The 16222-nt window shown below is 41.4% G+C and overlaps 1 protein-coding gene across 6 annotated transcripts in view; it reads left to right on the top strand.

The window, feature by feature from the left end:
• Window positions 1-1055: 1055 nt before the first annotated feature.
• WDR89 (WD repeat domain 89) overlaps window positions 1056-16222 on the top strand; it is a 38508-nt gene continuing 23341 nt past the window's right edge. For 2 of the 6 annotated variants that reach the window (XM_046647899.1, XM_046647893.1), the window contains exons 1-2: window positions 1147-1730; window positions 11848-11986. The gene's annotated coding sequence lies outside the window, so the exon portion shown is untranslated. Of the gene's footprint in view, window positions 1115-1146; window positions 1731-9312; window positions 9418-11847; window positions 11987-16222 lie in introns of those variants that run through there. The other 4 variants (XM_046647896.1, XM_046647894.1, XM_046647897.1 and 1 more) reach the window with 4 other exon arrangements.

The following is a 16222-nucleotide window of genomic DNA, read 5'->3' as shown; positions in this document are numbered from 1 at the left end:
ACTCGCGCCAAAATAGCATATGTAATTGATAAATTCAGGGTACTTTGAAAATATTCTTGAATGGACCCTAATATGCAAATCAAAGACCGTTTTGTTGTAATAGCAAAAATTTTACAAACCAAGAATTTTACTCTCCACTTCGTACAGTAATTACGAAGATCTAGCAGAGCGTCAGGCACAATAGTAAGTTATTTGAAACACTAATAATTATCTTTACAAACATACGTGAAGTCTTTCCAGTTTTCTTAAGTGTCCTTTGGCTTTAATGGTGCTGATAAGAAACAGGATAAAAGACACAACGGAACACATCAAAACCACACTAAACGTGAGCTAGTGTTAATAAGGAAAAATTCAGCAGCAACAAGCCCATTGAAAGCTAAAGGACTTGAGCGTTCGGGACTACAAATCCCAGAGTTCCCTTGGGCGGCGGAGGAGTTACCTACAAATTGATAACTTTTTCAGCCAATGACACAGCCACGCCAAAGCAGGCGTGAAGGACTGGTTCTTTCGCGTTCCAGTATTGACGTCACCCTTGGAAGTTCTGAGCGTATGCGGGTGCTTGGGCACCGATTCTAACTAAGTAGCTCTCACCCGCAGGAGAAGCTTCCTCGTCACCATAACAATCCTCTATCACAGTTTGGCTCAGTGGAAGGCCTAGTAGCGTCTAAACACTGAAAGGAACTCACGTTGCTCAGCGTCAACGGAAGGACCCAATCACCCGAGGAAGAGGCGGAACCCGCTTCATTCTTGCCCTTTATTGGCCATGCAGCCGGGAGAGTCTAACCTTTATCACAACCAATGAGTCGTTGAAATTTCTGTTAACGTAACGCAGGGGCCGGTGGTGTGCGGCGCTGTACGTAAGCTGCGTCCACGCAGGCGCAGACATGCTGCTTCCGTTCCGATCGGAGAGAGGCCAGCTTCCGGCAACTCCTCCCGCCTCCTGGTCCAGCCTCTTTCGCTTCCCCTGGCTATGGCCCGCCTCTCGGCTGCCGGCCAATCCTCTGTAGTTTCCTTGGCGCGTTTACCCAATCAGAGAGGCAGAGGGTGGAGTTCTGGTCGTCCTCTCCGCCGGGGTTGAGCTCGCGTTCACGCGCGTGCCGTTTGTGGCTTGCTGGTGAGATATATTTCGCACGGTCGGGGTGGGCAGCCGGCTCGATGGGCGGCGACGGTGCCGGTTGAGTCCGGCAATCCGGAGTCGCTGAGCCGTTAGCACGAGGCGCGCCGAGGGAAACGGGGAGGAGCTGGGAGGAGGGAGGCAGGTGTTGGGGCTTTTGGTGCCGGCGTCGGAGCCGCTGGGTCAAACCCGCGCTGTCCCGGCCCGGCGGGTTAGGTTGGTGTCGCTGACGCCGCGCTCAGCGCTTTTTCCGGGTTACGTTTCAGTAAGAGCGAAGCACCCTTCGCCGGGTGTTCAAGGCAGGGTCGCCAGGACCTGTTATTCCCCTGCCCCTCGCATTCTTTCCTACCCATCTCCTGGTTTGTGAATTTTCGAGATCAGAGAGCAAGTTTTCATTTGGGAAGAGACGTTCTGCGGTGTATAGTACGAACTATGAGATCAGCTCCTGTGTTAGCACTTCACGTGTACTGTCTCATTTAATCCACCCAGCATTCTAAAGGGGTAGGTGCTGTTAACTGTTACCATCTCCACGCGAAGAAACGCTCATAAGTTAAGTTACTTGTCCACGTGCTCTCTCCAGCTTGTCTCCGACAACTTAAATTGAGTGAGGCATTTGGTGAGTTTCCATGGACGTAAAATTAAAATTGGTATTATTTGTAAAATGTTCGCTCCTGTTTTCTTTCCTAACTTGAAGTTATTTTAAAAGTTAATATGACATACCTAGAAGTAAATTGATGTTACCGAGGTAAGATGATCTAGTAGAAAGTCATCGGAGTAGGAGCCGTTTACTAACCTTTGGGCAAGTCACCTGCTCAGTCTTAGCTTCCTCACCTGCAGAACTGACATCAGTACCAGACTTGTCTGGAGTTGTGAGGATCGAATGAAATAATGGATTATAAATTACTGATATTAACTACATACGACTTTCTGCTTTTCGAGTTCTTTCCTGTGGAGGCTAGACTATCATATATCTATGTGACAGATATGTATGTAAAACAGTGGTAACATGCCGCCTAGTACCGCTTAAGTGTGCAGTATCTCTTGAAGGCTAGGTGGCCCTCTTACCTGCTCACGCAGGGTTCAGGACAGAATTCGCTGTGAATGCAGAAGTCTTGCTTGTCTGGTTTGTATTCTTCCCTTAGACTGCTGTAGATAGCATAAAGCAAAAGTAGATCAGTACGCATAACTGCTTTTCTGAGTACTGGTTGCTTCTGGAGGCTCGGAGGGGAAGATCCATGTCCTTGCCTTTTTTCAGCTTCTGGTGGCTGCTTATATTCCTTGGCTTGTGGCTCCTTGCTCCATCTTCAAAGGACATTGCTCAATCTACTTCCATCATCATGTCACCTCTTCTGTAGTCAAGTCTCCCCCTGCCTTCCCCTTATGAGGGAGGGTACTTGTGCTTACATTTAGGTTCCACCTAGATAATCCAGAATAATCTTCCATCTCAAGATCTGTAACTTAGTTTCAAAACCCTTTTTGTCATATAAGGAAACATTCATTCATAGGTTCCAGGAGTTAGGACTTGGCTGTCTTTGGGGGCCGTTATTAAGTTTACTACAAAGGAAATAAAGAAGGGTGAAAGAGATCCTATCCTAGGGCAGCTTAAAGTCTAGTAGGATAGGCTATCAGAAAGAAAATCACATTCAATGACTTCCAGATTGCTGTGAAAGAACCCTTCTGAGTTACTATAGGTTGGTGCTTCTCCAACTTTTCCACTGGTAAACCATAGAGGTAAATTAACATTCCTGTGATATCTGGACACAAAGCCTGAATTAGCCTCTGAGAAGAGTGAAATTTCTTTGAATTCTAATCTTCTACCTTAAAAATCCATGTGAATTTTGCATGCAATTTCATAATATGCTCATGTTTGATATTGTTTTGAATTATGTGCTACATCATAACATTGCTGTTCAAGGGAGATAGAGTTTATTTTGTGGCTTCTTATGATAGCCTGTTTACTATAGCCGTACGTGTATCCCCCAGTTTAAGGGTGCTTCTCATCTCAACCCTCAGATGATGGTTAGGCGTTATCAGGAAGCCGTTTAAGCAAGCAGGTAACGACTCTGGGTCCCCTTGCTCTTCAGGCTGGAAAGTGTACTAGGCTTCATGGAGAACTGGACTGATAGTCCCGCGTCATTGATACTCTTCAGTGCCCTCCTGCAAGAAGATAGTAGCTCTGATGACTTCAGTTTTTTGTCATATCTTCAGAAGAAGATAACCATTTGTTGCTGTCTGCCTGGCATTCATAATTCTCTGGAGACGGGATCTGATGAGTTGGGTTTGTTACCATCCAGTACAGCTAGGTTGGAATAAGATAATGTATGAAAAAGAACCTAGCTTCAAGTTGCATTGAGTATGTAAGAAGTATTCAGTAAAGATGCCTGTGCTTTTTGCATGGAGTTGGAGTGGAAAGGGCAAGAAGAAGCACCTGTGGGACATTTCTTTGGACCAGGCCTGGAAGTGACCTCTGTCACTTTTTCTCATGTTCCTTTGGCTAAAACTCTGTCACATAGCCACACCTAACTAGTCTAGTTGTGTGCCTAGCTTGTGATCTGCTGATGAGTTAGCAATCTCTGCTACAATGGTCAATACCTCTAGCCAGCTGCTTAAGACTTGTTCTCAGTGCTTAGTTTCCAGCCTTTAGTTTCTTCACCCTATGAACTCTGTGTAGACATCTAAATGCCTCTAGGAAACCCTATTGGACGAAGTCCTTTTTCAGCTGGCCCCATACCTATGCTGTCATCCAGTCCATAGGAAAAAGCCTCGCATCCTTTGCCCTGACAAAGTTTAGTTGTCCAGGCCAAAAACAGTGCAGTGCAGCCATTTCTCCTTGTTCTGTTTGAGTAGGTAGCCCTCCACAGTCTCTCAGACTTTTCCAGGCATGAATCCTGTAAAGTGTACATAAGTGTACAACAATAAAAATTGTGTAGCCTATAAACTGCATACTGTACCCGCATAGCCCTAATTTAGGGAGTAGACCATCCACATTGGACTTGCAAAGAAGATGGCCCTTCACGTTGGTGCTTTTATTCCCTCAAAATGGGTGTCAAGCTAATGAGTGCACAATTGGTTTTTAGTCATCTTTGCAAGTCCGATGTGGGCTGTCCACACTTTATTAGGCATTTTCTTGTTGATTAATTATATAACTGATTAAAAAAAATTTTTCCCAGTAATCCAAACCTAAACTCTTTCACTTATTTGTTAAGTGTTCCTATTTGATTCACCAGCCCTCTCTGTTCCTTGGTTGGGTAGTAATCTGGGTGAAATATATATAGAGGAATGAACATTTTTAAAAACTATCTCTGAAACCGTTAATCTCTGGGAAGCTAGCATTTCTCAGTGACTAAAAATTTCTTTAGGTTTCCCATTCATTAAGCAGAATCATTTGATCTTATAAGTTGCCTTACTTGGTTTAGAATAAATTTAAGTGATCGAGATAAATGGTAGCTAGAAGTGATTTTTTTTTCCTGAGGAAGGTTAACCCTGAGCTAACATCTGTGGCAATGTTTCTCCACTTTATTTTTATTTGTTTAGGAAGATTAGCCCTGAGCTAACGTCTGCCACCAATCCTCCTCTTTTTGCTGAGGAAGACTGGTCCTGAGCTAACATCCGTGCCTATCTTCCTCTACTTTATATGAAGGATGCCTGCCACAGTATGGTTTGATAAGTTGTACGTAGGTCTGCATCCAGGATCTGAGCCATGGAACCCCAGGTCGCTGAAGTGGAACTTGTGAACTTAACCACTGCACCACCAGGCCGGCCCTTCTTCCACTTTATATGTGGGTCGCTGCCACGGCACGACTGACAAGTGGTATAGGTCTGTGCCTAGGATCTGAACCCATGACCCGGGCTGCCAAAGTGGAGTGCACCAAAATTAACCACGATGCCATGGGGCTGGCCCTGTGATTTTTTTTTTCAACTCTTGAAAAATAGTACTATTGTAGGGTCACATTGTTTCACATTTAAGCATTTAAAGTTGTATCCACTTAGGTTTAAAGATTTTTCTTCGGTTCCAAGTTCATTTTGGATGAGTTAACTGGTTCCTCATTTCAGCTAGATAAATTGTACATCACACAATAATGAGATTTTTAGCAAAATTCTTAACATTTTAAATAGCATAAACTTTCATTATGTGTTCTAATGTATTATTTTCCAAATTTTCTTGGCTAAGCATTAATTGTTATGAAACAACTTGAAAAGTATAGAGCGTAAAATTGCTGGCAGCATTTGTGATGGAAGAAGCTCTTGGACCCAGAAGATCTATTTACCTAGACTATGCAAAATATTTAACTTTTATGAGCTTGAGTTTATTTATTTGTAAAATAAGAAAAATAGTACTTGTCCTACTTAACTCTCAGAGTTGTGAGAATCAGATGAAATGACAAATACTTAGTCTTTTGCAAAATGTGATCCTTTTATAAACACAATATAAGATTATATTAAGTATCGATTGTGTCTTAAAAGGATTCAAATTTAGCATTAGTTCTGTTTCGAACTCCACTAGTTCATGTGATTTTTTTTTTAAAGCTCTACCACAGTTTTTGCTTCTTTGTAAGTTGACAGGGTCAAAGAATGATAAAAGTCCTGTCAAGTCTTTAAGTTAGCAGCGTTAATTAATATTAGCCTCCAAATTTCATTGCTTTGCTAACACTGCAATTTCATAGGAAAATAGAAAGAAACTTCTTCTTCCAAAGACTAGTAAGATTGGGGTGCTATTATAATTAAAACTGTTTTCGTAACAGTGCAGATTAGTCTATCGTGTCAGTTAAGATATTTCTTTTACATGTTCATTCGTGTTAGTATGTATACCAAGATAAGTGTTGGCTCCATTCTCTTTGTGGACATTCTTCCTGATCATTATTTCTTTTTATTGGCTTATTTGTTTATTTATTTATTTTGGTGAGGAAGATTGGCCCTGAGCTAACGTCTGTTGCCAATCCTCTTTTTTTGCTAGAGGAAGATTCTCACTGAGCTAACATCTGTACCGATCTTCCTCCATTTTGCCTGTGGGATGCCACCACAGCATGGCTTGATGAGTGATATATAGGTACACGCCTGGAATCAAACCCGTGAACCCTGGGCTGCAGAAACGGAGCACGTGAATCCAACTGCTAAGCCGCCAGGCTGGTACCTTTATGGGCTTTTTGAAAAAGAATTTCACCATTCCTTGAATTGCAGCAGAGCTAGTGATTAAGAGCACAGACTCTTAAACCAAACTGTCAGAGTTGAGTACTGGCTCCAATTACTCTGTGATCTTGGCTGTTTACGTGCAACCATTCTGTGTTTCGGTTTCCCCATCTGTGAAATGGAATCATTTTAAGTACTTCATAGGCTATTATGAGAATTAAATGAGTAAATATTTGTGAAGTACTTAAAACAGTGCCTGATAAACACTATTAAATAAATTCCTCATTGATTTTATTCAATTTCATTCATTAAATATTGATGTGAAATAATAACTAGAAGAGGAAAAGCTCTGGTTGATGGCTTATATTTTAAATTTGTATCTTATAGTTGATATTATTTTAAATCTTTCTGTAAGGCTGTAAATACTTGGAAATTTGCACATCCAGGCAACAACTTTGCTCTGGACTTTCCATCATTGATATTGTGATTATCTTTAAAAAAAACTTTATTAGCATTAAGACTTTCCACATGTATATGCTTTAAATATTTTGACTGTATGTTGCTTGGTTGTATGATGATTCAGTTAGTGTGAAGAATTATAATATCACCACTTTACATTTGCATGGCCATTTAAAAATGCTGTGTAAAATATGTCCGTTATATCATTTGAGAGGCAGTATAAGAAAGCACATAAGAGTGTGGGCTCTGAAATCATATTTGTATTCCAGTCCCTGCTATGCATTTGTGAGCCAAAGCGACCTTTGGCAAATAGGTCACCTACCTTTTCTAAGCCTCACTTTCCTAATTATAAATTGGGGCAAGTAAGCGTACCTCCTTTATGGGGTCATCTGAAGGTTAGATATAATGCATATAAAGCATTCAGAACAGTGCCTGGCATATAACAAGAGTTTGATCTATCTTAGTTAATGCTAATGTCATTGATGCACATGAAAGAACCAGTAAATAGAACAAGTGGAAATGCAAGGAAACAAGATTCAGATCAGATCTGTAACGGAAAGTCACATGCAAAAAAAATAGGACCTTTGACTTTGTTTTTGGTGGGAGAGTGGCCCGAGCTAACATTTGTGCCAGTCTTCCTCTATTTTGTTTGTGGGACACCGCCACAGCATGGCTTGATGAGCGGTGTGTAGGTCCGCACCTGGGATCTGAACCCGCAAACCCCAGGGTGCTGAAGTGGAGCAGACAAATTTAACCACTATGCCACTGGGCCAGTCCCCGCCCCCCAACTCCCATCACTTCTAGTGCAGATCTTTTTCATAAAAGCACTACCTCCTTTTCTATGATAACACCTCTTCAGCTGGCTCATATTGACTAGGTCCATGCCAGAGACACATTCCTTCATTTCCCATTGTGTTTCCATTTCTTGGCTGCTTGTTAGAGATTTTTATCTTGGTTCTAATTCTATCAGAGTCCTTCTCTTTCTTCATGAATCCTTCAGCCCTGTATTATTACTCAGACCTAAAGTTGTTAACATGCATGACAGGTGTCTATTTTCAAGAAAAGAAGAATAGATATTGAAAAAAGTTTTGCATAGTGGTTAGGTTTTTTTAAACTTGTGATTCCATTAGCCTATCGTTAATTTGTATTTAATGTAGCACTGAATTATTTTTACAAAGCTATTTTATTCTCTCCAAACATTCCCCTTTTTTTCCCTGAGATTGTAAAATTGAAGTTTTTCTTGGGAACTGAGAAAGGAATTTGAGAATCACACAAATCCCCTGAGCCATTCTAAAAGTAGGAAGAATGCAATTTATGAATCATTGAGTTATTTTTAAAAATCCTGAGTGAATAAAATGTAGATGTGTCTTTTTTTGGCATCAAAAACATGTTTATATCATATAAGCAAAGCACTTAAAATTTATTTCATTCTGGAAATTGGACATAGTTTGATTCTATAAAGTATTTTGTGACAGAAGAGCAGCATTTTGAACATACTGTTTAATTCCAGAATTTGGGTGGGTAGGACAAGCTATTAAATCACATTCAAACCAGGAGGTCTTTATGGAACGCCTTCTGCATATAGAGGACTGTGGACGATGGTCAGGTGATGTTCCCAAATCCTACTAACCTTTTCTTAGCTCCCTCAGTTCTGCCTTCATGACGCTTTCTGTGACTTTAGGAGATTGGAGTGAACTGACCTTTTCAAAGCTGTGGTTATGGATGTTTTATCAACATTGTTACTATTTATTTCTTATGTAGGAGCTTTGCTTTCTCTAGAAAAGGGATAGCTGCTTATAAGACTTGATTTTGTGTCTATCTCCTGTCTTTGTCATTGTTTTACATGTATGTGTAGTTTCCTATCTTTGCCTCCTTGTCTTCCTCTGTTGAGTATATTTTGTGTGTGTTTGTAGTTTTACACTCCTCACCGGAAGTGGGACTTCATGAGGTAGGTAGGCTGTGGAGTTAGCCTCAAGCTGGTAAGAGGATGGATATTAGACGATTGGAAAATACGTTCCTGTTCTTAAGTTTCTACTTTACAGTGGGGAGAAACAAATATAAATATGAAAGACATAACTAGAGATAAGTAACACTTCAACATATTTAGTATGTGGTTATTGCTGTATGAATAACAGACAATATTTTGGCACTTAGAGGAAGTAGAAACTCACTTTAGGTTGGGTTAAGAAAGATTTTGTAGTACTGGTAGAATTTGAGCTAGATTTTGTAGCTTTTGCAGTTTTATTGTGGGAAAAATATTTTACCTATTAAAATGCTAATGAGCCTTGGGGTGCTATAACGCATAGTGTGTAATTAATATGTTCAGACATCTGCAGCCCATGCAGAAACAACAAAAGAATGTGTATGATACTTTGTACAAGTTAAATATTAGTTTTATATGCTTAAGAAATGTTTGTGAAATCATATATTTGCTTTTATTTCCCATTTAGTGTCATGCTGTATTTTTTACAACATGAAATTAGTTTCTAAGAACAAAACTCTTTTATATGATATTTCTCCTGTGGGAAGTAAGAATTTGCCCTGTTCCTGCCATCTTTGTCCAGGCATCAGTTAGATGTTAATCGAGCATTTCCTGTCCTGCTCTGTGGCAGGCACGTGGGCGGTTCCTGCGGTTGCAGATGAGAGGTGATGAGAAACTGAAGGAGGGTGCTAGTGGGGCAAACCCTGAGGAGACCATGCGAGGGGTGATGTTCAAGGTAGGCTTTCTTGGCTAGTTGCATCTTGTCCTTTGCCTCCTTTAATCAAAGGTGATTCTGAGATTTTGAGCCTAGATGATAGAGAAGATTGTGTAGTTAACAGAGATGAAGAATACAGGTATTTCAGTTATATATTGGATATATTTATTATAAAGTTTTGGCAGCATTTTCCGGGTAGAGGTCTAGCCAGATTGGATTGGAATTTTGGAGAGAGATCGGGGTTGAGGGTAAAATGTAGGAGTTCACATAGATGTAATAATTGCTGTTGCCAGGGGAAGAGGAAAAGAAGAGCTAAGAAAAATTTAGTCTCAGTTGTCATGGTTAACAGTGGAAATTTAAATAATTACTAATAAGTTAAAGTAGGTTTCTGTTTAGACTTTGTAGTTAAGTCCTGAATGATTTTTTTGTCATTCTCCAATTTTTGGACCTGTTGCTAGATGGCAGTAGTAGTCAGTGCCGAGGTCACAGAAGGCAGGTATTAAAAGAGAGTTGGATAGCTTTAGACTAAGCTAAACATTTTCACATGTTTGGTAAAGTTGCCATCGACAGTATGTTATTTCTAGTCCTTTTTATCCTTCACATCACATCTATAAAGGAAGCATGAAATTTTTTTTCTCTTAATATCCGGCTTTTGCTGGATAGTTCAAGAATTATGCCTTTTGTTGGTTGTTTCTCTGCTATCAGGCTCTTTCACTATGTTCAGAAGAGAGGAGAGGAGTTTAGAACTTGACTAGATTGTGATCTGCTGACGATATGACACAAAGTGGTTGAGAGATGGTCTGTGCTGTGTCTTTACATGAATATAAGGCTGTAAACATTTATGTTTAAGGGTTTTACCACTGTTTTGGTTTCTATTTCAGCAGATCCCTTTTGGATATTCACCTAATTTGGAGTATTAAGTAGTGAGTCTACCCCAAAATGTAAAAGGCAATATCTTTACCAATTTATAAATATTTATAAAATATTGCTTTATTGTATGAGAGATATGTTGACATGATTATAAGCTATCCAGTGTCAGAAAGCCTCATTCCGGCTTAATCTTATTTCAGCCACTGGTTAACAGTAGAAATTTAAGTAATTATTCATATATTAAAGCATCTTTGTTTTGTTTCTAAATACTAGCATCCGAGCTAACATCTGTTGCCAGTCTTTTTGTTTTGCTCCTTCGTCTTCTCCTCTCCAAAGGCCCCAGTACATAGTTGTATATTCTAGTTGTAGGTCTTTCTGGCTGTGCTGTGTGGGACACCACCTCAGCATGGCTTGATGAGTGGTGCCATGTCCACGCCCAGGATCTGAACTGGCGAAACCCTGGGCCACTGAAGCGGAGTGTGTGAACTTAACCACTCTGCCACGCGGCCGGCACCTAAAGCATCTTTTTGTTTGGTGACTTTTTTGGAGAACATTCAATAGTGTGAATTCACTTGGGAAGTATCTAGTCTACCTGAATATATTCAGTCTCAATTAGCATGGTTAACAGTATGGGGTGTGCATATATATATATAGTAGAATTTATATCTAATAGTTTATTCTGCAAGCTTATCATCTGACACTATTATATTTCTTTGAAATTCTCTATGCTGATATTTACTGGTGTTTTTTTGTGCCAGGCATCAGTCTAGGTGCTTAACATGTAGTAATTAATTTATTCCTTATAACAACCCTATGAGATTGGAACTGTTATCCCCTGTTTAAGAATAGGAAGCTGAAACACATAGGTAGTAGAACCAGGATTTGAACACTGGCACTGTGGCTGCCCCCCCGTGTCCCTCGGGCTTGATATGGATAAAATTGTGAGAGGATTCTAATCTGAAATGGAACCAAAGAGTGTGAAGTGGAGAACCTCACACCTGTGCCCTCAGAAAAACAAAACTTAAAGACAAAGAGACTGATTTCCCGTAAATGCCTGCTTTACAGAAGATGGAAATTTATCCTTTGACCATGGAGTGTCTGCCAAGAATCTCTCCCCATCTTCAAGCCAACAAAGTTGATGCATGACCCTTAACTGGACTTTCCCCTTTTGCCCTTCTTCCTCATAAAAGCACCCTGACCTAAACCTTCAACGGACTTACCTGTAGCTCGCTGCAGTCTTTTTTTTGAGGAAGATTGGCTCTGAAGTAACATCTGCTGCCAATCCTCCTCTTTTTGCTGAGGAAGACTGGCCCTGAGCTAACATCCGTGCCCATCTTCCTCCATTTTATATGTGGGACACCTACCACAGTATGGCTTGCCAAGCAGTGCCATGTCCACACCCAGGATCCGAACTGGTGAACCCTGGGCGGCCGAAGCAAAATGTGCACACTTAACTGCTGCGTCACTGGGCTGGCCCCTCGCTACAGGTTGCATGTCCTGAATTGCATTTCCTTTGCTGTTCCTGAAGAAACTTGATTTCTGGTAACTTGTGCTTGCCTCAGTTTACCTCTTTTCTTTTAGATCAACATTACATGGTGTCAGAAGTGGGATACAGAGGAGCCGACCACCAAGGAACAGCAACCTCCATCATTAAGTGAGGTTCCTACACTTGAGCCTTCTGTGCTCTTTGCTTCTACTAGTTGCCCTAACTTTCAGTTTGGTAAGTCTTCTTTTGAACCTCAAGCCTCCTTTTGGTTGAGCTCTCTGACTTTATTTGGGATCTAGATTGTCCTTCCAGTGGGTACTGTTGTTTCTGATCATGGATATCAGTCATCTGAATGTTCTAAGGGTGGCCCCAGTTGGGGAACCCTGGTCAGTTTTATGTTCACAAATTGTGTCCTTCCTCATGCACATATTTGGCTAAATAGACCAATCTTTCTAAGGATTACTTAGAATTCCAATGACCATTATTTGGAACCTTTGATCTCCCCAAACTTGTTTTTCTTTGAACTAAGTTAGGAGACCATGGCTGCAATATTAAACAATCCAATTGGGATAGTTATTTTAAATGGTATGTAGAGGCTTCTTTTTTTTTTTTTTTTTTTTTTTTTTTTTAAGACTTTATTTTTCCTGTTTCTCCCCAAAGCCCCCAGGTACATAGTTGCATATTTTTAGTTGTGGGTCCTTCTAGTTGTGGCATGTGGGATGCCACCTCAGCATGGCCTGACAAGTAGTGCTATGTCTCTGCCCAGGATCCAAACCAGCGAAACCCGGGGCTGCCAAAGCGGAGCGCCTAAACTTAACCACTTGGCCACCAGGCCAGCCCCTAGAGGCTTCTAAATGTGTTCGGGATTCTAAAATTGCCTCCCTACAATTACTGTTTCCAAATTGACGGAAGCAAATCAACAACTAAAGATGGATACCAAAATGCCAGAGGCTTCTCCCTCAGTGCTACCACACTTCCTTCCTAACCTCCCTGCTCCACTTCCTCTGTATCCCTCTTTGCCCCCTCCTGACTCCTCCCCTCTATCTCAACTACCTTTCTTTCCTATGACTAAAACCTCACCAACTGAGCTCATTAAAACCTTCCCTTGTATAATTAAACCTTCTGAGGATCCTACTAAATCACGCCAGATTTCCTACACCTCATGGACAAAGGCTGAAATTAGGGCTATAATTAAGGATTTTCCCAAGGTAACTGAGGATCCCCATACGTTTGCTGAGGAATTCAATGTTATAACCCTAACATACTAAACTGGTCTCTCCAGTCTCTATCAATTAATCCACAGGCTTGTTGGAGAAGGTCAAACCCGACAATGGATTAAAACTACTGGTTGAGGAAACCCCAAATGATCTCTAGGGTTTAAACTAAATCAACCACCTGCCCTTTTATATGATCAAGCTCGCACTATAGCCAAAAGGCTACATGAAGCCGTTTCTACAGCCTTCCCCAAACCCAGAGTAAAGGTTTTCGGGACTAGGATAAAATTTAGGCATACACCCAAAGCCTGCCAGATCTGTCCATAACTGTTAGAGCAGACTCCAAATTGTTTTCGAAGAAAATTCTGAACTCTGCGTAGATGTTGAATCCACCTGGGTGGCTTTTAATTCCATGTTTATAAAGGGCTTAAACAAGGACTTATCCCTGTTGGTCAAAAGAACCTAATAGAATGGGAGACAGTGTCCACCCCTGACCTTATCAGTCTGGCTTTCCAATTAGCTTGCACCCTAGAAGATGACACCAGAAGAACGACAACTAAGATTTTGAATCTCTACCTCCAACAGATAGAAACTCCAAAGCAAATCCGTCCTATAGGGCTATGTCATGATTGCAAAAAACCAGGCCTTTGGAAAAAGGATTGCTACAAATTGAAATCCTAACAGTTGCAACTTTCCAGTAACCAATGGACAAATCCACCCCTGTGATGGGACTCTGAGGACACACGGGGACTGTTCTCCATTCTGCCATTAAAGGTGCTAGTGGAGACTACTTTGCAGATCAGGGATGAATTCCTTGTACTATTAATTGACACACAGGAGCTACTCTATCAGTGCTCAACTCCACTACAATTACACACTCCCTTCCTAGGTGTAAATACATATGTTCCAATAATGGAAGTCTTAAATAAACCACGATGTGTCCGTATTTGCCAGCCCGTATCTTTTTGTCTGGGACCTTTGTAAGACAAACACTCATTTTCCCTCAGTGATTCAGCTCCCATGCATTTATTAGGACGCGATTTCCTGGAGAAATATAATGCTGCTATTTTTTTCTCTCAAAAGAGGGAAATATCTCTTGAGTTCAGATCCAACACTCAGGAAAATTCAACCCTCTTTGCCTTTACTTGCACTCTACACATCAAGGAAGTCCAAACTTTGGACTCATCCCCACTCTTAAATCTGGTAACCCCCACTCTTTGGGCATAATCCTCAGTAGACATAGGTGGAATTCATAGTGCCCCTCCCATTAAGATCCAGATTGACTCCTCATAACCTCTCCCCAGGATCAACCAATATCCTGTAAATAAAGAAGCCTCACAGGGCATAAGGCTTTTTATAGAGGAGTGTAAGGCCCAAGGACTCATCCTCCCTTACACTAGTCCTTGTAATACCCTTATCTTGACTGTAAAAAAATCAGTGGCTGAGGATGGAGATTTGTCCAAGACCACAGGGCAATAAATAACCTCATAGTTCCCTACCACCTGTCATCCCTAATCCCCACATGCTATTGGCATCCATCCCTCTGGAAGCAACTTTTCCTTCTGGTTGACTTAGGCAGTGGGTTTTTAGTATCCCTGTTGGTAGGGATAGTCAATATATTTTTGACTTTACGTAGGAAGAATAAGAATATATACCTGGACAGTCATGCGTCTCAGCTTTATTGATAGTCCTTCTCACAAGTTTTTTTTTTTTTTCTGCTTTATCTCCCCAAATCTCCCCCCGGTATATAGTTGTATATCTTAGTTGCAGGTCCTTCTAGTTGTGGCATGTGGGACACCGCCTCAACGTGGCCTGATGAGCAGTGCTGTGTCCACACCCAGGATCCGAACTGGTGAAACCCTGGGCTGCCGCAGCGGAGCGCACAAACTCAACAACTCCGCCACCGGGCCAGCCCTCTTCTCACAAGGTTTAAAGCTGACTTGAATGACATAAAATTCTCTGGAGGGTCCACCTTACTATAATACGTGGATGACTTGCTTCTTTGTTTGCCCTCCCAAAACTCCTCACAAAAAGACAACGTTCGCTTGTTGAACATCTTAGTTGTTAAGGACACAAGGTCTCAAAGGAGAAAGTACAGTTTGTCCAAACTCTGGTTCGATATTTAGGATATCTAATCTCAGAACAGGGACTACACTTAGATCCTGATGGGCTTCGAGGCATTTTAAACTTTCCAAACCCCAAAACCAAATGTCAGTTATGGGGTTTTCTTGAGCTAGCTGGTTATTGTCGTAATTGAATCCCAAATTTCTTCTTAATGGCTCAGCCCCTATATGCCTTACTAAAGAACACCAAAGCCAACTGTGTTATTTGGGATGACCAAGATAGCTGGGCCTTTAAGACCTTGAAAGAAAGCTTAAATATACCTAACGTTGAACACCCAAATTATCAGCTACCCTTTTTCCGTTTTGTATATGAGAAGGTCCTTGAAGTACTTACCCAAAAACATGGGGGCTATCACCGACCTCTAGGTTACTACAGCCAACAGTTAGATCCAGTGGCCCGAGGATACCCTACTTGCCTTAGAGCTGTACTTGTTACTACGCTTTTAGAAAAGGCTGCCAAAGAGATAGTTATGGGATCCTCCTTGACCATCTTTGTACCCCAGCCTATCGTGGCTCCCTTAAATTAGCACCACATTCAACATCTTTCAGCAAGCCATCTTACTTCCTATGAAATCCTCCTCCTAACCTCCCCTCATATCGCTCTCGTTCACTGTGACCATCTCGACCCTGCTACCCTTCGTCCCTTGTCTACTGACAGGATTCCCCACGACCGTCTGACTTTGATGGATCACCTGTTGAGCCCTTGTGATGACTTACAAGAAACCCCCTTGGTGAATGCTCATCTTCCCTGGTTTACTGTTGGCCCTTACTTAAAAAATGAGACTGGTAAATTTTGTGCCAGGTTTGCAATATCGACTCCTTTTGAGGTCATTGAGGCTGCACCCTTGCCTTCAGCCACTTCAGCCCAACAAGCTGAGTTATATGCCATCACTCAAACATGCATTTTAGCTGAAGGGAAGACAGAAAACATCTACACTGATAGTTGATATGCCTTTGGAGTAGCCCATGACTTTGGAATGCTATGGAAACAATGGGATTTCCTCACTTCCAGTGGAGATAAAATTAAGCATGGCCTTTATTTTTTTTAAAGATTGGCATCTGTTACCAATCTTTTTTTCTTCTCCTCCTCCCTGAAGCCCCCCAGCACATAGTTGTATATTCTAGTTGTAGGT

Source organism: Equus quagga, chromosome 20 (assembly GCF_021613505.1).
Source record: "Equus quagga isolate Etosha38 chromosome 20, UCLA_HA_Equagga_1.0, whole genome shotgun sequence".
Lineage (NCBI taxonomy): Eukaryota > Metazoa > Chordata > Mammalia > Perissodactyla > Equidae > Equus > Equus quagga.
This window is presented reverse-complemented; position numbering and strand designations above follow the sequence as displayed.